Raw genomic sequence first — 23,166 nt, 5'->3', positions numbered from 1 at the left:
GTGGATCTTGCTAATTTATCTTCTTATATTCATCTTGGGCTCTGACTACAGATGGCTTCCCAAAATGACCTAGGGTAATTTGGGCAAGTCAAACACATCTTGGAATAATCAATGAGGTTTAATGCAACTAAATAATCTCCCATTGGTAAGAAAATGCAAGAGGGAAAGAAGACCAACTGAAGAGTTTAGACGGTGATAGAAAGGGGGAATTAGAGGGATGATTTCCCATTCTACCTTTCCTTTCCATCTTTGGTACTATAGCGAAAGTCTTTCTAGGCACCATGGCATGGTAGTGATTATAGCAATGTCAGTTTTATTTCTGATGTAATAGAAAATCTAGTAATCAAATGTGATGGTGTAACAGAGTTGATAAAACAAAACATTTAGGATGCTCATTCTTAAAGAAGCGTTTAGGTGGATTACATGTTCACCCAAGCAGCCAAACTTAGCAAAGTGGCTTGATGCCCCCTAATCCTTCCCTGCACAGCGAAGGCAGGGTTGCCCTGACTTCACAGCCCCTTCTCCATGGCTGCTTTGAGGCTTCTGCTTTAATTGTCAGGAATTAAGCACATTCAGTCTAACTTTAACTTCACCAAACCTATAAAATACAAATAAAAGGGCAATTGACATAGTTTTCTTACAATTAGTAGATTTCCCAGAGGCAGTTTTATTTTCAAATATCCCACTTATATTTACATTGAATTCCTGTAAAATATATGTAAAGAAAAAAGGAAATTGCCTTTATGAATCTCTAAGAATTAATCTTCCCATTTGTTTTCAAAGTCATCTTTATAAAACATGAATTTTCTCCATCAAGTCCAGCTTCCTTGGAGTCCCCAAGTTATCCTTCAAATGCGTCCTCATTCAGTTGGTGTGCGCATTGCCTCTGACTTTTCCCTGTATTGGTGAGAAATGAAAAGTTAATTAATTATAAAAAACATGTAGCTTAGGGTTTCCTAAATGCAGAGCTGAGAATAGCCTACAAAGATGGAGAAGAAGGGGGTGGCAATGGGACTGAAGAAAAGTGGGTAGTTTGGGCAAACCACCTGGAACTCAATCAGCAGCATTCATTACCACAACCAGTGCCAGGAATTGCTTTGCCTAGGTAATCAGTCTGCCTCTTTGCAAAACTGGGAAAAGCACATTGTTCATTCCTCTATTGCCAGACAAAACACCAGATCTGATACACATATCTCGGTAAGTAAGTAAATGAGGAAACAAAAGAACAAAGGAAGGCGATAAAATCAGCAAGGGACTGAGTAAGAGGAAGTGTGAACCAAAGACAGAGGAACAAGATATCCCTAAAAGATTAAACTACCACAACCACAAAATCTAGTAAAGTTGTGGTTCCCCCATTATCCTCTCCTGGGCTCCATTCTCTCCTGAGGTGACCTGAAAAGCTGTCAGGAGAACGTGTCTTTCCAAGAAACTAAGTCCCCTGGATGGCACCAGGCCTCAGCCTTTATTCTTTTCCCAGAGTGAGATTCCTGACAGAAACGAGAACATTCTAAAAAGACATGGACCTCTTTCAGCTCTCAGATTATTGATGCAATGGATCTAAAGAAATTGAAATTTTCATGGGAATCTCATACTGGGAGAAGAAAAAGTCTGGAAATCTGGTGCTGGCCTAAGGAGGAACTTGTGTGCCCCGAGAGATTTCAGCATTCTGATGCCCATCAGAGCCACCTGTTAGCCTGGGTCTGAGAAGAAGCCAGTGGCCTCGGCTTCAGTTCTTCCTTCCAGGTTCCTGTCTCCATCTTATTTTCTGACTTCCCTCAATGTTAGTTTGTGACCTAGGAGTTGTAAGATGAAACACACCCTTTCCTCCCCCGTTTACTTTTCATCATTGTGTTTATTACAGTAACAGAGATGTAAACTAAGACAGGAGAACTCAGTCTCTGGAGGGCAAAGAGAAGAGAAACAGGGAGTTCTTCCCCAGGATCTGCAGTTTTAAGATCAGCCAAGAATGTAAGGAGCAAAAGCAAAAGGGGTTACGGGTGGGCGATATCCCCAAACTACAGCAGCGTCATATATGGGACCAACTGAAGGGTGGGGTCTTCTCTCTTCCCAGTGAGATGGTTTCTATCAAAAAATCTAGCAAAACCTAACTGCTTCAAAAGCATGCTCTCTTTCCCCTTTTAGTGTTTTGTTTTAATTATTTCAATTTGTTATGAAATATTTATCTAACCAGTATCCATAAAGCAGCTCAGGTATCCTATGCCAGTTGCTAGGGGTACGCCCGTAAGTGAGTCTCCCCTCCCGACAAGACTCATAGAGCTTACTATAGCCGCAAAACTTGTAGAACGTGGAAGTCCTGCTCTGTTTTCATTCTCCCACCTCCTCTGAGGATCACTGTACAAACCACATCCAATCACCATTTCTGCATTTTATGCACTTGCCAGAAGAACTTCATTTTTCAAAAATAATTGAGAAGTTACAAATTATTACACAGCAATCCATTCAAAATCTCAGCAACTGTCTAAGGCTTTCCATTGTTTATATTTTAAGATTGAAGTCATGGAAACAAAAAGATTAGGGGTAAATGTTTTGAAACTTACTAATTTAAAGAAGTATCAATCGAATCTGAGTTAGTTCTGCAGTATGCAATCAATAGTATAGAACATAATATCTACTGGCATTTTAATGTGAAGATAACTGGGTGTAGTTGTCATGCTAATTATGAGAAAATATGTTATTATTTCTAGCAGAACGAATTTATTCTCAGATCTTACTAATTCAAAGACAACAGGTATTCAACTCATAAATATCATACTTTTTCATCAATTCATACATAACATAAACCTATAGCCCTTGACAAAGTTATTTAAACTGAAAAGGAATAAAGAATCCAGGGAAGGCAGAGATAATAATTAGAACAGAACTGCTGTGGAATATTATTTTAAGGTATGTTACATTTGTTTATGCTATGGAACATTTGTTCAGTGATGTAAATATGTGTTGTTTTGTTTATGCTGCATTTGTTTAACTCTGTGAAGCTGTGATTCTTTGCCTGTCTAAAACACCTGATGGTCTAATAAAAAGCTGAACGGCCAATAGCAAGGCAGGAGAAAGGATAGGTGGGGTCATCAGGCAGAGAGAATAAATGAAGGGGAAATCTGGAATGAGGAAGGAGCAAGAGAGAACAAGGAGAGGAGAGCGTCAGGGGCCAGCCACCCAGCTACACGGCCAGACACAGAGTAAAAAGTAAACAAAAGGTATACAGAAACAGAGAGAACTCCAGAGGCAAAAGGCAGACAGGATAATTTAAGAAACGCTGGCTAGAAGTAAACCAAGCTAAGGCCAGGATGAATATGTAAGAATAAGATCTGCACATGTGCTCATTTGGGAGCTGGGTGGTGGGCCCCCGAAGACCAAAGAGTAAAAAGCCAAAAAGAGTGAAAAAAGAAACAACAACACAGAACATATCTTTTGCTTGGAATATTAAACCTATGTTACTTTCTGACTTTTGAGAAACGTGGCATGGCTATGCAAAATTTTAAAATTAGAGTTGGCAGCATGAAAGGGAACAACCGCTAGCAGTTACTCCAAACATCTAAACATTTGGTCTCAAAATTTCAAATCTAGAAGTACAGTCTTATTTGAAAACAAGAAATTAATAGCAAAGACTTAAACTGTATCATTTTGTGGAATACAAGCTCTCCTCTGCTCTAAGCACCAAACCTTATCAACAGTGTTAGTGGAAAGTCCCTGCGACAGGCATGTCTCTGTGGCTATGATGGAGCACCATGGCCAGGGCAACTGGCAGAAGGAAGGGTTTATTTGGACTCTGAGTTCCAGAGAGTCCGTGAAGCAAGAACACACAAAAGTCTAAAACCCAGCTTATTAAGGGATACATTGAAAAGACAAACTCACAGATACAGAATAAATCAGACTCCGCTGCTGTCAGATCCAGCTGTCTTCCTCCAGGCATTCTGCCCAGGGACAAAGAACACCATCACAAGCCGCCTCTCCACTGCCTGCTCTTCTTAAAGGTCAATAACTCTGTGAAGTAAGCACAGTTAGAATTCTCACTTCTAGTAACTGAAATAAGTAAATGCAAGGCTCAGGAAAACAGTTTGGTGAAGACCTCCAGGCTTATCAATAAAGAACCTAGACTCAAATGAAGACAGTTTGACTGCCTCAGTTAGGGTTTCCATTGCTGTAAAGAGACACCATGACCACGGCAACTCTTACAAAGGAAAAATAGGTAATTGGGGTGGCTTCCATTTTCAATTCAGCCCAGCATCATCATGGTACAACATGGTGGCATACAAGCAGACATGGTGCTGGAGTTCTTACATCTCAATCCAAAGGAAACAGGAAGTGATCTGATACACTGGATGTGGCTCAAGCATATATGAGGCCTCAAAGACACCTCCACAGTGACACACTTCCTACAAGGCCATAGCCACTCCAACAAAGCCACACCTCTTAGTAATGTCACTCCTTTGGGGGGGCATTTTCTTTCAAACCACCACATTGAATAATTAGTAAAGAAGGCTAAATGCCATATTACAATCTAAATCAACAATAACCACTGATGGGTGAGATGTAATATAGACACATGGCCTAGGAAATCCTGTGTTGTACACATATATCCATTCCCTTCCTTATTCACAAGATTATTTTAGTATACCATATCCTATGCTATTTTAGCAAGAAGTAATCTTTATAGCTAAGTATATGCATCCTCTCTGTACCTCACATTCATCACAACCAAGTGTTATCAAGTGATTGCTGTCACCAGTGAAGAGTTAGGATGTGGGCCCCTTCCCAGCACACACATGTTCTGTGCCTTTCCCTGGAACAGATACACATGACTGACAAGAGGAAGAGCAGAAGATGCAGGTGACATGATGGCTCTTCTTGTCAGCTTGACTGTATCTGGAATTATCTAAAACCCAAAAATGGCCGGACACACCTGTGAGGGATTTTTGCTTACTTAAATCATTTGAAGTGGGAATATCCACTTCTAATCTAGATCTCTGAGTCAGAAAGACATAATTTTAATTCAAATCTTCTGAGGTGGAAAGACTCACTTCTCATCGGAGTCGTCTGCTGGCAGCCTATATACAGGATGTGGAAGAAGGAAACTTCTCTTTGACTGCTTCTTCTTGGTCTTGCCAGCAAGTCTGTTCCTTTGCTGGCATTGGAGCCTGAATCTTTGGGATTCCATCATATGCTGAAGCTGAGACATTCAGCCTCATAGCCTGAACAACTGCTGGATCCAGACTCTTGGACCTTTCACTGATAGACAGCCATTGTTGGGCTAGCTGGACAGCACATAAGTCATTCAAATAAACCTATACATACATACAAACATACATACATACATGTATATATGTTGTTCTACAAGTTCTCTTCCTCTAGAGAAACTAATACAGATGAGATAAAGGACCGACTGTCTAGCACTACCAACTAAGACTACTGTTTAAAAAGTGGAAAGTAGGGCTGGGGCTCAGTGGGTAACGCGCTTGCCATAGAAATGTGAGGACCTGAGTTAGGTCCCAGAACATATCAAATTCCAGATGTGGTGGAGCATGTAGATAATCCCAGCATTTCTACTGCAAGAAGGGAGTGGAAAAATGAAAATCCTTGGAAGTTCGTGGGCCAATTGGCCTGGCATATGCAGCTGTGAGCAGGAAACCACCCAGTCTTAAAAAATGGTGGATACGAATTGTGTTCGCAGCCGTTGCGCTCTAATGCCAGCGCCGCCTCTCGTTTGCTGAGCTCCAGCAGAAGGGGGGTAAGTAAGGAGGTGCCCGTACCATGGCTGGTACAAAGCCGACTGAGCATAAATCACCGGTGGTAAAGCACCCAGAAAACAACTGACTACAAAAGCTGCTCGCAAGAGTGCGCCCTCTACTGGAGGGGTGAAGAAACCTCATCGTTACAGGCCTGGTACTGTGGCACTCTGTGAAATCAGACGCTATCAGAAATCTACTGAACTTCTGATTCGCAAACTCCCCTTCCAGCGTCTGGTACGAGAAATTGCTCAGGACTTCAAAACAGATATGGGCTTCCAGAGTGTAGCTACTGGTGCTTTGCAGGAGGCAAGTGAGGCCTATCTGGTTCGTCGTTTTGAAGCTACCAACCTGTGTGCTATCCGTGCCAAACGTGTAACAATTATGTCAAAAGATATCCCGATAGCACGCCGCATATGCGGAGAACGTGCTTAAGAGTCCACTATGAGGGGGAAACATTTCATTCTCAAATTTTTTTTTCCTCTTCTTCCTGTTATCAGTAGTTCTGAATGTTAGGTATTTTTCCCATGGGGTCAAAAGGTACCTAAGTATATGATTGCGAGTGGAAAAATTGGAAAAATAGGAGACAAGAATCTTTTTCCATTTTCATTTGTGTGTGAATTTTTAATATAAATGCAAGATGTAAAGCACTAATGCAAGCAAAGTGTTTCAGTGACCACATTTCAACAGCTCAACTTTATAACAATTATAAATAAACCTGTTAAAATTTTCTGGACAAAAACAAAACAAAAAATGGTGGACACTGGAGAGATGGCTCAGCTCTTAAGGGCACTTGCTGCTCTAGGAAAGGACCAAGGTCTAATTCCCAGAACTCATACGAAGTGGCTCACAACCACCTGTAACTCTAACCCCAGGAGATCTCATACCCTCTTCTGACTCTGTGGGTAACGGCCCACATGTGAGGCTCATAGGGTAAACAGGTGCAGACACATACACACACATGCGTGCGCACAGTTAACTTAGCTAATGGAAGCTAAGGACTGACACCTGAGGTTGTGAAGCTGTTCTCTGAACTCCCCATATGTGCTATGGCATGCGCGCGCACACACACACACACACACACACACACACACACACACACACACGCACGCACGCGCGCACTATTTTTAAAAGTGAAAAATACAAGATTTTTGTTGCTGGGACTTCCTTCTGGATCTCTGGTTCAGCAATTCTGGGTAATCTATTAGATTATTTTAAAAGTGTTAGGGAGAGAAAAATACAGATCACTCACAGAGGACCAAATTGGGACCAGAGTAGTAAGTTCACAGCCTCTGCTCTCCAAGACATTCTGAGAATCTTGGCTAGAAAAGTATGTCTTTAATGTCTCCCAAGCAGGCCATCTAAGTTGATCTCAGTTGGAGTCATTTCCAGCCTAAGGGCAAAGGAAGCTTCTTTTTCTACTCACTGGTGACATCATTCTGTCCCAGAACTTCATGGGTTAACAGTCACTTACTTGAAACTAAGTATTGTTTGGGGAGAGAAATAACACAGGTCCCTCCACAGCGCTTCATCTGCACAGCAACAGTGTCATTGGGGTTTTGAGTTGATGGGATGAAAAAAGGTTAGGGGCTCAACAAAGAACTGATAACACTTTCTGAGATGCCCGAAATCTTTATTATCATTTTTATTTTGGTACAAATAATGAGGATGTTAGAGGCATCATTCTGAGACAGGACACCTCACAGACATCAAAATGATGCCTGACTCTGATGGCCCTCAAACTGATGTCACTGGGCAGACTTCCTGGATCCTTTCTCCTACCATCTCCACCAGAATTGAACTGTCTTCTCTCACTCCAGCTGCCTCTCTTCTTGGAGCTGCTCTCCCGGGGGCATGGAGAAGGCATCCTGAAACACAAGGACGTATAGCTCACTGATGAGTGCAGCAAAATGACACAACCCATTTTGAAAAGAAAAAAACTATCATGGACTCCAATCGCAAATGTTTCCAAATATCCGTGAACATCTCAAGACATTTATATTAAAATAAAAGCACATTGCTGGTGTCATGCTGCCGGCTAAACATCAGGAGAAATGACTAGCAGACACAGTTGATACGGAATTGCACAACCAGAAGACACGAAGACAGAAAATGGAAAAGTTCACTTCAAATCATTCCATTAAGATAACTTTACCAGAAGAGGAGATGGTGTCAGATAAAGTCCCAGGTCAGTTACTGATGAATGACAGGCTAAGTCTTTTTTATTATTATTATTAGTATTATTGTAAATCTATTTATTTTTTTAACTTTATATACTAGCCCCAGTTCCCCTCTCTCCCTTTCTCCTGTCTCCATCATCCCCCATCCACTCCTTAGAGGAGATAAGGCCTCCCTTGGGGAGTCAACAAAGTCTGGTAAACCAAGTTGAGGCAGGACCAAGCCTCTCCCCATCCCCATATCAAGGCTGAGCAAGGTATCCCATCATAGAAAATGGGCTCCAAAAAACCAGTTCACGCACCCAGGAGAAGTCCTGGTCCCACTGCAACCCCCCCCCAACAGATCAAACCACATAACTGTCACCCACATTCAGAGGGTGTGTAAACTCACAGCACAAAAAAGTTACTGCCTAAGAACCCAAAATGTGCCCAAAGATCTGGGAGCTTCCTGATCAATGGACGAAGTAAAATCCCAGGCAGAAAGGTCAAAGGTCATCTTGGAGCATAATTACTGGAAAATCCTTTATGGGACATTATGAAAGATAGTAACTAAACAAAGGACCCATAGGAAATGGTCTTTCAAAGTTACTTATGACCTTGGGAGATGGAAACAGGGAAACAAGTTGTCTGCGGGTCGCACTATCTTCAGCCTGGAGATCTCTGAGAGTCTGAAGATTAAATAATTTTAAATTTATGAGATAAAATTCAAGTGATTGAAATGTTAAAGAAAACATTGCTGAGCGCTCTTCCTTATCATTACTAATAAATCACTAACAGAATGTATACAGGCCTATGTTTGGATTTACTTTTGATTCCCTTTTGAATAGCAACAACAGAAAGGTTTAGATTAAGCTGCACAAGGTGGCCCATTCCTATAATTTCAGCATCTGGATTTTCTTCTTATGGCAGAAGAGAGAATTTCTTTGGCTTTGACAATTAGTTGTGGTTACCCATTCTCTCCTAAGCCCTCTCTCTTGCTATCCAGTGCTGACGTCATCAACCTCGCTCCACCCTCTGCTTTTCAATGATGCACTGCATCAAAAAGATGAAGGCTGACTCATCATGGATTTGAACTTCCAAAATGGTAAACCAAAAAATATTATTCTTTGTACAAGCTGGTTCTATAGGTATTTTATATAGTTAATAGCAATTTGACTAATACAAGGTCCACAATGTTTGGGGTAGATGAAGCCTGTGGCTAACCCTTCCATATGAGTTTATCACCATGAAACCACATTCTGTCCTATGGCTACAGAAGATCATGCCAGAAGAAAACAATAGAACCTAGAAAGCACATTTTGGAATGTCCGGGTACTGTTTGGGTACTATCTTAAGCATAGAAAGGGACTCTATAGTCCTTGGTCTAGAATTTGCTGAGTCATCGAATGGCTGCTCTTTCCCCCGGAAGAATGGTTCTGTGTATGGTTTTCACAGACAGTGCAGTCTGCCGTTCACTTGCCTAGACGTGCTCCTGGAAATAGGACATCAAACTGGAATTTGGGGTAAATAAAAGCGGTTGAGTGGTTGAGTGAAAGGGAACAGAAAATTCACTGAAATCTTAGCACAGCTCAGAACTTTTCTGAGAATCTCAACATATTTACAGCCGTCTTATCAATGTAAGTAAGGAGCGCGCCTCAGAATCCCTCTCCTAGCTGGGCTTTGATGTCACAGGTGGCCCTTATTAGCTCAGTCACTTTTAGACCAGTGCTTCAGGGGTACAGCTCTCAGAGGCCCTGGGCCCCCTTGCTACCCTCACAAACAGGGATGGTTCTTTTCCTAACCCATCTTTCTTCTCTCCCATAACTCCTCTCTGATGACACCAGAAGGCATCCTGGAGGAACGAGAAAGGTGGTTGATTATAACCAGGACTAAGCAGAATGGCCATCTTAGAAAACACTCATTGAGAGCTGAAATAATGTGTGAAAGCTATTTTTGCACATCATAAAACTATGCAGTTATATCAAGATGCAACCCCTGAACTATGGTCTGGTAAATATTTGTCACAAGAAATTCTCTCTCAAGTTATAATACATAAGAAATGGAAGGGAGAAAAACACAACCAGAATATTTATTCCCTGGTGATTTTACATTTTTTCCTGACTCCCAAAATAAGTACATAGACTATCCTGATGTTTATAAATTGTCCCTGGGCAGGTGCTTTTGCCTATGTTCTGGAAGTCATTCCTTACCAGAGTCCCTTATTCTATAGCTACGGAGTTTTCTCATTTGAGAATCAGAACATAGCAGCTCCAATCCTTTCAGCACTAAGATTCTATGCTTTTAGAAGAAAATGGGCTGGGAGGATGGTTCGGTGGTCAAAGGCACTGAATGCTTTTGCAGAGGGCTCGGGTTTGATTCCCAGCACTGGGAAAACAACCCTCTGGCTCCTGTCCCGGGGATCAGATGCCTCTTCTGGCCTCTATGGACACTGCATCCATGTAGCAACACAGACATGCATGAAAACAAAACACCTGGATGCATATAGCTAAATGTTTTTAAAAAGAAAATCTGGACCAGTTCTTGCCCCGTCTAACCCAAGAAACGACATAAAATCAATACGTGTGACAATGAAGTTGTAAGATGAAGCAAAAATGTCCACATTTTAACAACCCCTCAGACTCCCCGCGCCTTGGCTTTCATACAGTACTGGCACAAAGCATAGCTGACCCTCCAAAGAACTAACTTTCGAATCTGAGAGACGTGCTCCTAACAGCCTGGAAATAAGAAAAAAGCAAACATGGCCGACTGAGCCCAGGATGAGCCAGCCCTGGATAGTACCAACAATTCTCAGAAATGCTTGCAAGCTGAAGAGCAGGGCAGAGGAATCCCCTCTGTCTCTGAGCTCTCGGGAAGAACGGCTGCACTTGCCTCAGCACCCTTTGCTCAGGCTCGGGAGGCCCCGGGTGATCAGGGGATTTCTTAGTCTGCATGAAGGAAATATCCCTCACTCATTGCTGAAACACAAAGTTTCAGACAGGGCTGCCTATTTGTCTTCTTTGAAATACTCACCTTGAGCTCTACATCAGCCAGGGTCTCTACAGCTTTAGCACAGGGAGAATGAAGTAGCAGAGGCCTTTGAACAAGTGACTGGGAATTAGGAACTTCATGGGAACTCTGAGGTCATTCGTTTAACCTCACCATATATATATATATGTATATGTATATATACATATATATATATATATATTATAATTTTGTGTGTTCATTAATTTAATGGCACACTGGGGATAGATATTCTGGCTGTCCATACCCAGCATATTTTGGTTATGTTTGGGGATGTGAAAAATCCAAGTAAATAGTAATAGTCTCTTAAATTTAGAAACAAAAAATTTCAAATTCAATTGTTTGTTCATATGAAAGCTTATTTTCAACCTGTTTTGCTTATTTCCAAACAAAATAATATGTTTTACAGACATTTCAATTTCATATGCAAGAAACCTGGGAAGAATATCTACAGGGCATATATACAAGAACTACCAACATGGTTGTCATGGAGAAATTTAGAATCTAATATATTCTCTCTCTGTGATGTCACAAGAGTCATGAAGTGGAAAGGAGGTCAGAGACCACCTTCATGGAAAAAGCAAATTCCATAATACACAGTCCACAGGAACTGTGGTCGTTGCCTGAGTATATAACTCGGTAGTGAGATGTATGTTTAGCCTAGGTGGAGCCCTAGGTTCAATCTCTGGTACCATAGGAAGGAAATATCACTAATATTTACATGAATTTGATCAACAGGACATCACCTAGCCAAAGATAGACCTTTTTTCCACAGGCTTTCTAGCCAACGATGTATCTTTACAACGTCCTTCTTTCCTCAGCCCTGTCAGAGCAAGAAATATATTGCCACTTTCTGTAGAAAAGTTGCCTTTTTTTTCCTTGCAAGGATACCATGGGAAGAGAAATATTACAGATATAAATGACAAAACAGATTGTTTTCAACCAACACAAGTTAATGAGAGTTCAAAACCAAGCCTCTGCTTAAAAAAATATATTTATCTAGAGAAAACCTCAAAGCCCTTAGACCAAAATTGACAGAAGGAGAAGGTACACCAAGAACACAGAAGGCCAGGATTTATCAGAGAATTCCCTTACTTGGCACATAGACTGTGGAACCGTCCCAGGAGTGAGGGACAGAGGATACATACTTGGTCTTCCCAGATGGCCCATCTTCATCTCATTCCTGTCTTGATCCTTATCTGGGGCATCGCGCAGAGAACATCGGCACCTGAGCAAGACTGAGACAAAACACCTCAGGTCAGAGTCTACTGGAGAAGCTTGCTCACAGCCCAGAGTCCTCGGGGTCCCCCACGTCTTTGTACTGGGGTTACACAAGTCATGAGTCAGGGCTTAGGACAGTTTCTCCTTCTCAGCAAGTATTTAAGCCATAGGTTTCTTAGCACAACTCAGATCAGAGCCCTCTAAGCTTTTCTAACATAAGATTACAACTTCCAACACCTGGGAGCCATGGTCTACATGAGCTTGGAGCAGAGAAAAGAAGTAAGGCTCATTTCCAGCAGCGTGGCGGCGCTTCCCCCATGTCAACACACTCATCCTCTCTCTAACGGTCCTCTGTTTTCTTAAGTCACGGTACTTACATTTCTTGATGTATTGGTCTATCTCAAGCAAAAAAGGCGAGAACAAGACAAAAAGGAAAAATACAGACAGCATAGCAAAGACTGCATAGAGCCAAGGGACACCATTTGGGAACAGGCTGACCCCTGTCTCAATCTCTGCCATTGGGACAGGAGGGAAGATATAGAATTCTCTGCCTCAGCTCCTTCACCTCCTAGGTGAGCTCAGCAATGACATCACAGCTTCAGAGACAATGGGAGTGTGAGGATCTGAGTGGGGATTGGCCAAGCTTCAAGCTCTCTGTGACAGAGGTCAGGATAGCTTCCCGCCTACCAGATGTTTTCCCTACTATTTTTGTGTGCGCACATGTGTAGTATGATCATCCTGTGCACACAGAGGCCAGAAATACACATCATATACCTTTCTCTATTGCTCTCCACCTTTATCGGAGGCAGGATCAATGAAAGCTGCCTTATCAGCTAGACCAGCAGGTTAGCAAGCTGTTCACACACACACACACACACACACACACACACACACACACGCACGCACACACTCGCATACACACACACACACACACACACACACTAGCACTAGCACTAATATTTCAGACCTGTATCTCACAGTTTTAATATGGATATGGAAATCTTAAGTCCTTATGTTTGAACAGGAAGCCCTTTACCCACTGAGACTCCTCCTCAGCTCCTACATAGCTTCCCTTAGGAGACCTAAAACAAAATTGACTGTCCAGACCAATCAAGAGTGTAACTTACTATATATTCAGGAAGTAAAACTCTTTACATTGGAACACCTATATGCATAATAAGACGCCAATTCATTGTTTTAGATTTCTCAATCCCAGGATTAGCTTAAAGAGATTAGCATTTAAATTTGAGAATCAAATCAAGAATATATATTACTCAAGAAAGACTGTATGTTTTTTCCTAGAATCCCTACCATTACCTGCCTTGGTGTTCATCAGAAATGTGTGTTCTACCTGAGGAGAGAAGTATCTCCCCCATTACCTGGGTCAATGAAGAGAAAGCACTGCATTTTCCAAGATGAGCGTGCTATCTCCTCTCTGAGCTCAACAAATACTGTGGGTGATTTGAGCACACACTCCCACGACATGCTCCCTGGTCCCAGCAGCATTTCCCAAAAACAGTGAGGAGGAAGGCAAAAGGATGGGCTGACCCTCCCCAGTACAGCACAAAGCAGTTCTCCGTGCCTTCGTCCACTTTCTACTGCTGTGGTCAAGTTTCACAGAGCGGGTGATCAGTAAAGAATTTGCTCTGTTCACTGTGCTAGAGACTGGGAAGTCCAGAGTTGGGCCATCCCTACTGAGGGCTCTTTGGAGATTCCATTCTGTCACAGAAGAGGTCAAGAGGATGCACGCACGTGTCTCTGCACATGAGAGCTGCCTGGCTTTATAACGACCCACTTTCAGGATGCCTACCTACTCTTGCCACAATGGCATTAGCCCACTAGCATAATCACCTCGTCCTAGGACCCACTGGTGTTGGAAGGGAAATAAGTTTCCAAAGTATTGCCTTGGGATTAACACATTGAAACCACAGCACTCAATAATGAGACTGCCCTTGAACTGATATCTCTACATTCCTAATCCATTATGCAATCCTAGCTCACATTCTCCTCCCAATTTAGATCAGTCTAGGTTCCCTTTTCTGGAAGTTTCTTACAATAAAATTGTCTCATACTTAAAGTCCCTTTTTCCAAAGATTATCAGCTCACTGACACAGGATAACTCTGCCTTAGACTATTCCCCAAATATGCAGTGTTCCCAATTCTTGTTTAAACACAGTCTTCCCTACAGTAACCGGCAGGTGCCCACGACAAGATGATACTGTGTCTCCATAGTCTTTGCCAGCTCCTGTTACACCCTATAGGGTGATTCATGTCAAATCTCTGGCTCCAGAGGACCATATATTTTCTCTCGAGGTGGCCAAACTCATTACTCCTCACACAAAACAAAGACATCACCGCCCAAGAAGCTAGAATGTGCCCAGTGGTGGATTGGACAAGATATCCAAGGTCTAAATATTGTTCCACGGGAACCTCACACACAACTGGGAAATAAAATCCCAGACATCAAAGGCAAGAGGCATCATGTGTTACAGCAGCTGCAGAATTCCTTATTGGACAGAGATGCTTAGCCTCTGAGAGGACTCTGAAGAGGTGCCCTCTTCATTTCAGGGGTGAAGGTGTTCCAAAGGGTTTGTATCTTTATTTCATTTCAGGGTTTGAGAAAACAATGATGTTAGGAAACTTTCCAGGCCCTAGATGGTTGATATCCAACTGAAACTTCTGGGGGACCATAACTTGAAGAGCAGCTCACCAGAAACCAACTTAAACAAACCACTACCCAATATGGTTACTTGTCTGGTCAGATCTGCCCATGTGCCTTAAAAAAAAGATGAGGAACTTTGGCCAAACATGGTGGCAGACAAGAATAAGTTTGCTTTTAAAATCTAGCTTTCAGTTAACAAAGTTCAGGCCTGAGAAGGGACAAGATGAAACAGGAGGGAGCTAAAACAGAAACATTCTCTGGCTGATGAAACTTGGACATCAGCAATCTAAAGTGAGGCTTTTAAAATAACAATTATTGGATTTCCCACTCTACTGAGATGGGAGGAAGCTACATGGAATGTTCTCAAGTATCAATAATGAGGAAAATACATTTTTATATTTTCATCTCATTCTTCTAACTAAAACCATGAGGCATCCAAGTGGTGCAAATTCCAGCCAGAAAATCCACTCACAACCAGCACTAAGATGGAGTCCCAATAAACTGCTGCAGATAGAGCATGGGCTGCCTCCTGAGTTTGGAAGAGCTGAGCTCTGTAGACATGGGTGCCCACTCACAATCTCATGGGCCTATACTGGGAACTAGCCAGAAAGCCTGGGACCAGCACAGGAGACCACTCTAAGATCCTACGTCAATCGAAGTCAAGAGGTGTCAAGCAGCTGCTAGGAGAGAGAGACACAGTGCCTTGTTTTCTTCTAAATCTCCTAATATAAGAAGCAAGAGGCTTCAGTGACCCTTTAGGGCATAGGCAAAAAGTCCCTTGCTTCTGAGGGAAAGCAGAAGCCAAACAAGCCTGCCTCTTGCTTCCAAAACAAAGACTCGTTCGTTGCTCCTGTTCAATGCGTTAAATGTTCATGCAAAAACCCTTCATTTGAACTGGGTGGACCCAAGTGAAACCCAACCCGGGCACCGCAAACACCACCTGCCCATAAAACAGTCTCCAAAAGTCAACCAGGGGCGTGTTTCAGAGCTCAACTGCTCCCAACGGAACGCTCTGTCCATAGATTCGGTACTGTCTACAGTATGGGTCACCCACGGAAGCCCCTGGCATAGAAGAATCTGTAGAGAGGTGGAGTGACTGAATTTTCCCAGTTACAGTGGGATAAACTTTAGAAATCCTTAGGAAGCCCAAGTCCAAAATCCACAAATTTGTAGAAATTAAATAGCACACTCGTAACTTGTGGATCAGAGAAGAAGTAAGAAGTTAAACTAGGAAATACTTAGAGATTGAGGAAACTGTGACCATAGCACGTCACATGGGATGTTTTGAAAGCCACAGTGGCCGCTGTGGTTCCCAGAGACGTGCCTTTCTGCTTTGGTGCTTTTTCATTTCCCTCTGATAGGTCTAGATGTGAGTCCTTTGATTTTTTTTTTTTTTTTTTGGTTGACTAGCTCTCTATGGCTCTTTTCCTATTAGGACCTCGGGATATTAGTTTGACTTCTTTCTCTTAGCTTATTTGTTTCTCTATGTTATTAATACAGATGTACTTATACTATTACTTCCTTACTTATTCCCGTTAGCTCATCTGTTATTTTTCCTCCATGTCTGCTTCTTTTCTTTGGGACCCTGATAGATAGACCCTGCCTCTGTATCCTTTAGAACATCAGCAATATTTATACCTCTGTTCTTCTTTCTTGCCTTCCTAGTAAATCAATATTCCAACTCGATAATCTGGGATTTTAATTATGTCCTCACCACTTTTCAATTTTTTATAGTTTAACATCTCAAGCTAGCAATATTCTTACTTCCATGAAGAGTTGCAGACATGACCCGTAGCTGGGATGGTGGCCACAGCCTTCGGCAACTGTAGAACAAGTCGTAGAAGGGACTGGAAAATGATTGTGCTTCAGAACTTGTCTGGAATGCAGTTTGGACTTCTCCAGGGCAGCCTCTTCCCATTCCCCAATGCCTGCCACACTCACGGCCATGCAGTCCCCAGGTCAACCTGCATCCGTCCACTCAAGGAAAAAGTTCACTCCAGGGGAGTTAGTTTGTTGATTCTTTATTCCCATAGGCATCACTGTTCTTCCAGAGTTCGTTCTGAGACTAGGCAGTCTCTGTTACTTCTGTGTTCTTGCAGGAAAAGGGAGCTTTGGCACAGAAAACCAATGTTCCTACTTTGTGCAAATGTATTTTGAAAACAGTAAAAAGCAGTTGACATGTTGGAGCCAAACTTCATTAGATGTTATCAGTGAATGTGTAGATTTCAAATTCTAAAATTAAGTGTCCCCTTATCTGTGATGGATCAATGGTGATCATTCCAGCCAGAGAAATTCCACGAACATTATAGCTTCTAAAGCAATGGAAGACATACATAGCACACACAATTTTACACCAAGTGGAGATCTGCAAGGGCCTTTCTACTACTGTTTTCCAGATATCACCAAAGATTTCAGGTATTTTTCTACTTATCAGTAAACTCATTTGTATTTGTAAACACAGTGGTTTGTATAAGGAAGGAAAAAATTACAGTATGGAAATTTAAAACACAACACTTGTTTTGCACCAAGGAAGCACCATGCATGGGCTATATGTAACAGCAGGAAGAATTGATGTCATCTGTGTACTGTGCTTCAAGAGTTCAGCACATGCCCAATTATTATAACTGGGTTCATATTCCTATCAGTAAGGCTACTCAGTGCACAGGGTTCCTGTCTGTACTTACAACCCAGAGTGACCTGTTTCTGTAACAAAATTTTGTAAGGGTTCTATGCTGAAATTTGGGCATTTCCCTTTGAAATAAAAACCACACACACACACACACACACACACACACACACACACAAAGTTGATCTAAACCCCTAACATGGATTCTGTTTGGTGGGGTGAGCTAATGCCCAGACTACAGCAAAGATGAAAGATGAGAATCAGGGTAGCCAGAGTGGCCAGGCAAGAAACTTATCTGAGTCCCTGTCTGTGAAGAAAACATACAATCTGAAGTGCACGGCGTTCTACTTTGCCTCCGTGGGAAGAAGTGCTTAATTGACTTTCTCTCCTGTCACCCGTCTATTCCCGTGACAGGAAGATCTGTTTGTAGGAGACAGAAATGAAAAGTTTTCAACAGATACAAAAGAAAAAGTTAGGATGGGCAGGTAGAGAGCCACAGGACAAAATGGAAGAGACACAAAGAGAAACTGGTCCTGCGGAAGGGCTGGGAGAGAACAGCTGTGGGGTAACACAGGTTGACAAATGTTCTGCTATTTATACCTTGCCCCAGTCTCTAATCCTCACCTTTCCTTTAACACCAAGTACGGGTAAATTGTTGAGTAGGTGACACAAGCTCTTAAGGGTGATTTTGAAGAATAAAATGGTAAAACGCTCGTGTACTAACTGAAATGGAGTAGAGCGAATGCGGAAAGCAGTGTGGAGGTAGACAAAAAAGATAAATTCAGAAGTCAGCAAAAACATACAGAAGTAATGGGAGGGTAGTACTCCAGACACGCCCAAGAGTCGGGAGAAGTTATTTAGAAAATGTATGCCGTCACTGATTCAATCACTACACTTCCTACTAAGGAAAGGACTGGAGAGTTTGGCCATGTTGTCCACGGAGGCTAATTTTAAGCCCACTTGCTGTGCAAGCTCTCCGAGCATCACAAGACTGGTCTTACTCTGCACCGTGTATGATCCCACTGGCCACACCACAGATGGATCAATAGCCACCTCATTTCCTTCCTCTCCCACTGATGGACACACACTGGGGTAGAATGTGGAGATACAAGCAGAGACTTTCGTACTGACCCGCTGTCATTTGTCTTCCCTTTATTCTCCTCCTGGAAAAGGTCATCATTTCTTCAGACGGGTAGCTTCGCAATGGTGAAGAACAGCAATGGCGGACATGGAGAACAGTTTATATATAATCTATCACTCAAAACTGTTTTCCAAGATGTCGCACATGAGCATCTCCAAGGTGAAGAGCCAAGAATGTGCTCCCACCTTCATCGTAGCTAGAACATTTGGAGCAAAACAAAAAATATTCTGCACCCTTGTAGACTAGCCTAGCAGTAGGCTGAGGTCCGCTTCAACACTGATCTTGCCCAACAGAGAAGGAGGAACTTCTGATCTCGAGGCTCTTACAGCCAGAGGAGTTAAGAACAAGTAAAATAAAATTGTTTTCCCAACTAAACCCTGTGTGCTTTCATTTCATTTTAAACCATCACTATAAGGCTGGAGGGGTGTCATTCAGTAGTAAGGTGATTACATAGTTTGTGTAAGACCCTAAGTGTGGGCATTCCTGGCCACCTATACCTGAAATAATCACACAGAAACTATATTAATTACAACACTGCTTGGCCTATTAGCTCAAACTTCTTATTAACTACCTCTTATGTCTTAAATTAACCCATTTCTATCAATCTATGTATCACAAGGCTGTGACAGCTACATGGCATCTCTCTGGCTCCACCTACCCTCTCTGTATATCTCTGTTCAGATTTTCCACCTAGCTTTATCCTACTAAGCTAATGGCCCAAACAATTTTATTCATCAACCAATAAATGCAGCACATATACAGAAGGACATCTCACATTACCTAAGTTCAGTCGTCCGCATCAAAAAAAAAAAAGTTAATCAACAAAATGAAATAAAATACTTGTGCTTCTTTCCTGAAGAGAAAGGGAAGGAGTGGGGTATGGGGGGGGGGTTGCTAGGAGGAGAGGAGGGAGGGGGAAACTATTATTGAGCTAGGAACAATTAATTGATTGATTAACAAAAAAATACCTGTGCTTGAGAGGGTGCGAGACAGGCTTCACCAAGAGCTAGAGGTTCGTGTTTACTATCTGGATGTGAACATCTGAGGTGCTGCCCCAGTAACTCAACCATTAAAAGATTCCATTCGGCTTAGAAGTAAATTGAAATATAATAAATGCCCCTTGGTCAAAATTTTAAAATTAGCAGCTTGAAAATATTCCACTTCCAACCAATTTCTGTATCTACCTATTCCAGAACCGACTTCTATATCTACCTACTCAAGAACCGACTTCTGTATCTACCTATTCCAGAAGTGACTTCAATTACACAGAGCGGGGTGAGAACAGTGTTTATTATGGGACACCTTGTGGGAAAAGAGGACACAATGCAGTGCTGACCCATCTGGTCACCACTGTGGTGGTCTTAGAACCCTAGCCTGGACAATAGCATAGACGGTTTCAACACAGCCACACTGGTTCCTTCCGTGATGTCCTAGGGTCTCTGAACTCAGCAACCAGACTTCCAGCCTCCTCTTCCTCATTCAGGAGTCTCGCCTTCATCAGCTCTTCTTTTGAGCAATATAAAAAACAAACAGAAATAGAAAGTTTGGGGTCTTGTTATAGTTATAATCCAAAGACAACAGGAGCTTTCTGGGGGCATCTGAACCACGGACAAGCTGCAAAGAAACATGTCCTGAGAAATCTCAGATGGCTTTCTCAGGAATGTCTGTCTTACTGGTTGATGATAACTCAGAAACTCTAAAGAGATGTTTCTCGGTCTGACCATAAAAACAGGGACATAGAGTCAGAGAACAGAACTGAAAATACCTTGCTTTCCCATGACAAAATCTCAGGAACCTGGTTGTAACATGTGGGACGGGCTGGCTTGTTGGGGTATCTGTCCCACCCAGTACCCCACAACCGGCAAATCCCAAGGAGAAATCACACACAGGACTCCACAAGGTTATAAACTGATTGGCCCATTAGGTCAGGCTTCTTGTTAACTCTTATAACTTATGTTACCCCATTATTCTTATCTACATTAGCCACATGGCTCCATACCTTTCACAGCTGGGCAAGTTACATGCTGCCTCTTCGGTGGTCTGCGCAGGAGTGTGGAGGGAGCTTCCTGCATCCCAGAATACTCCCAGTCTCTTTGCTCCACCTCTACTTCCTGTCTGGCTTTCCCACCTATACTGCCTGCCTGGCCAATCAGCATTTTATTAAAATACATGATTGACAGAATACAGACAATTATCCCATACCACCTGGTGATGGGGAATTACACAGTTGGTGCCATCTAGTCTATGAGGACATCTAACAGATCCCGATCTCCCGACAACCAACAGAGGTAACTGTAGCTTCGTCTAGAGGCCCTGAAATGGATGCCCGTTAAGATACGGGCTTTAAATATCTCCACAAAGTTCACTTGCTAGAGGCTTGTTCCCTCAGTACAGCAGTGTTCCGAGGTGGGGTGGATGGGTCCTGCGTGCTCTGATTTCATCAATGGATTAATTCATTTATGGACTCAACACTTTTGAACGAGGGGATGGACTATAAATCTAAGACCTAAAGGTGCCTAGGAAAGAGGCTAAGTGTCCTGTGCTGTCGCTTGGATGCCATTGCCGTGGTAGTAGCCCTGGGATGTCCAGCTTATCCGCTCACAGATGTGACACTCGAAGGGTTACAGGCCCAGCAGACCCTTCAACTTCTGTAAACAGCCTCATCTCCAAGAGAAGACCAGGGTGGGAAATGTGGAGAAGTGGTGGACTTTTCCATGGGACTCAAAATAGGTTCATGCTGCATCTGTTCATTCTGACTTTTTTTTTATAACCTTGAGAAACTTCTGTCGACTCCTTTCTGTTACTTTATGTGTGTAGAGGCTTTGGTTATGTAAACCCTGTGGTGTCTTCAAGTACTGACAATCACAGATTTTGTAACTGGAAGCATTCTGGATAATTGTTAGATACATCAACTTCAACAGCTGTTATTATTATCATTATGTATTATTTCCCTCAAATAAACTGTGCATCAGATCCCAGGATCTTTCAAAGCATGTTTTGTCATTGCCAGTCACCCTTTAGTATTACAATTTTTCCTCCATTGGTTTGAAAAATACAGTCACATTATTTAGATACAAATACCTATCTGAACCTGCTAGATCATCTATGGAAATGGACCACAAGGCTGTCACGGAGCTATCAAGGTATCAAGTAGGGTGTAAAGCAGTTGGATGAGAGGTCATTTTCCTTAAATAATCCCCTCCCAAAGCTGCATCATCCCTCGCCAGGATGGAAACTGTAGCTTTCCAAAGCTATGTTCTCTTCAGTGTCCCCTCCACACCCAGTCACACCTGTTTCCAGAGCCATTCTTCCACACTTCCTAGCACATATCCAGACCAACTTTGACATCACTCTGTCCCAACTTAGCCACTGAGTCATCAAACCAGGAACATTCCAAGGACAGACACGTGTGTGAGTGCTATATGAGGCTCAGAGCAGAAACTCTGCCTTGAAGTGTTTGCTACCAGAAAACACAGAGGACTTGATGTCTTCTGGGAATCATAGAGATCTCTTGACATCTTCAGAACATGGACAAGGCTCTCAGGTAGGACTCAGGATGCCATCTGCAGATACTGTACACACACTGGGAGTTTCCCCATATGATGGAGAATACAGAAGAATGTACTAGGGATGTCAAGGGACCTCCACCTGACTCCAACTCCTCCTCCTCCCTGTCTCATGGCCACCACGGTCATCTTCACTTCTAACTGTACTGAGATAATATTTGCATGTGGCCATGACTGAAACAAGGGTAGAATAAGAAAACTCACACCCTGAAATGCCTTGACATAGGCTCCCCCGAGCTCTCTAATCTGCTTCCAGACCATCAAATCCCGACTCTCTTTCTACCTTCTGGACAACCCTAAAATTCCTGCCCCAATCATAGCCTCATTCTTGAGCTCATGTTCTACTCCTGATCGTGGATATACATTTGCCCTGTGTTTCTTGACACTTCTAATCTAAAATCGCTGCGTTTGAGAGTTTAGAGTACTCAGAAAATTTGAGAAGACTGGATACAGATGCAGTCCAGCATCTACAAGTTCTTCCCACCCACTGCCTAGCTCTCAGCATACCATGATCCTGCTGTTCTCTACCATGGAGTGCTCTTCTCTGTCTACACTGTTGAATCACCACGTTAATGAGAAAATAGAAAACAAAGTCTCCCATGATGAAAACGAAGACACCGATCACCAAGAAGGTCACTGAAACAGGATTGGAGAACATGTCTTGAGTATGAGAAGGGCATATACTGTTTTGCCCCTTGTTGGTACTGGTAGGGTATCTCAGGGTGGTGAAGTCACTGCTTCAGGCACAATGGGAGATTGTGAGAGCCAGACAGGAGCTGGCTAGCCTCTGCCCTAGGAGAATGGATTAGTTAGGGTTTCTATTTCTATGAAGGGGCATCATGTCATGGCAACTCTTAGAAAGAAAAACGTATTAGGGTGGCTTACAGCTTCAGAGGTTTAGTCCATTATCATCATGACAGGACATGGTGGCATGCAGGCAGACATGGTGCTGGAAGAGCTGAGAGTTCTGCATCTTGATCCGCAAGCAACAGGAAGTGAACTGTGTGCCACACTGAGTGTAGCTTG

General features: G+C 42.6%; 2 long non-coding RNA genes and 1 pseudogene across 4 annotated transcripts; 1 reads left to right on the top strand and 2 right to left on the bottom strand.

Moving 5' to 3' along the window:
* Window positions 1–5,769: 5,769 nt before the first annotated feature.
* On the top strand, window positions 5,770–6,179 carry LOC125406882 (histone H3.3A-like; annotated as a pseudogene).
* Window positions 6,180–7,481: 1,302 nt separating this feature from the next.
* Window positions 7,482–18,854, bottom strand: LOC146895284 (uncharacterized). 3 transcript variants are annotated; one of them, XR_015737358.1, is made up of 3 exons: window positions 18,565–18,854; window positions 12,020–12,162; window positions 7,482–7,612 (listed from the first exon to the last, which is right to left on the bottom strand). It is a non-coding gene; the product is annotated as an uncharacterized LOC146895284 (long non-coding RNA). The 3 variants fall into 3 exon arrangements; XR_015737359.1 differs by lacking the exon at window positions 18,565–18,854 and adding an exon at window positions 13,694–13,839; XR_015737360.1 differs by lacking the exon at window positions 18,565–18,854 and adding an exon at window positions 13,525–13,675.
* Window positions 18,855–19,847: 993 nt separating this feature from the next.
* Window positions 19,848–22,832, bottom strand: LOC148122619 (uncharacterized). Its single transcript, XR_015737361.1, has 2 exons — window positions 22,648–22,832; window positions 19,848–20,080 (listed from the first exon to the last, which is right to left on the bottom strand). It is a non-coding gene; the product is annotated as an uncharacterized LOC148122619 (long non-coding RNA).
* Between the last annotated feature and the right edge of the window lie 334 nt (window positions 22,833–23,166).

This window comes from Myodes glareolus, chromosome 3 (genome assembly GCF_982192425.1).
Source record: "Myodes glareolus chromosome 3, mMyoGla1.1, whole genome shotgun sequence".
Lineage (NCBI taxonomy): Eukaryota > Metazoa > Chordata > Mammalia > Rodentia > Cricetidae > Myodes > Myodes glareolus.
This window is presented reverse-complemented; position numbering and strand designations above follow the sequence as displayed.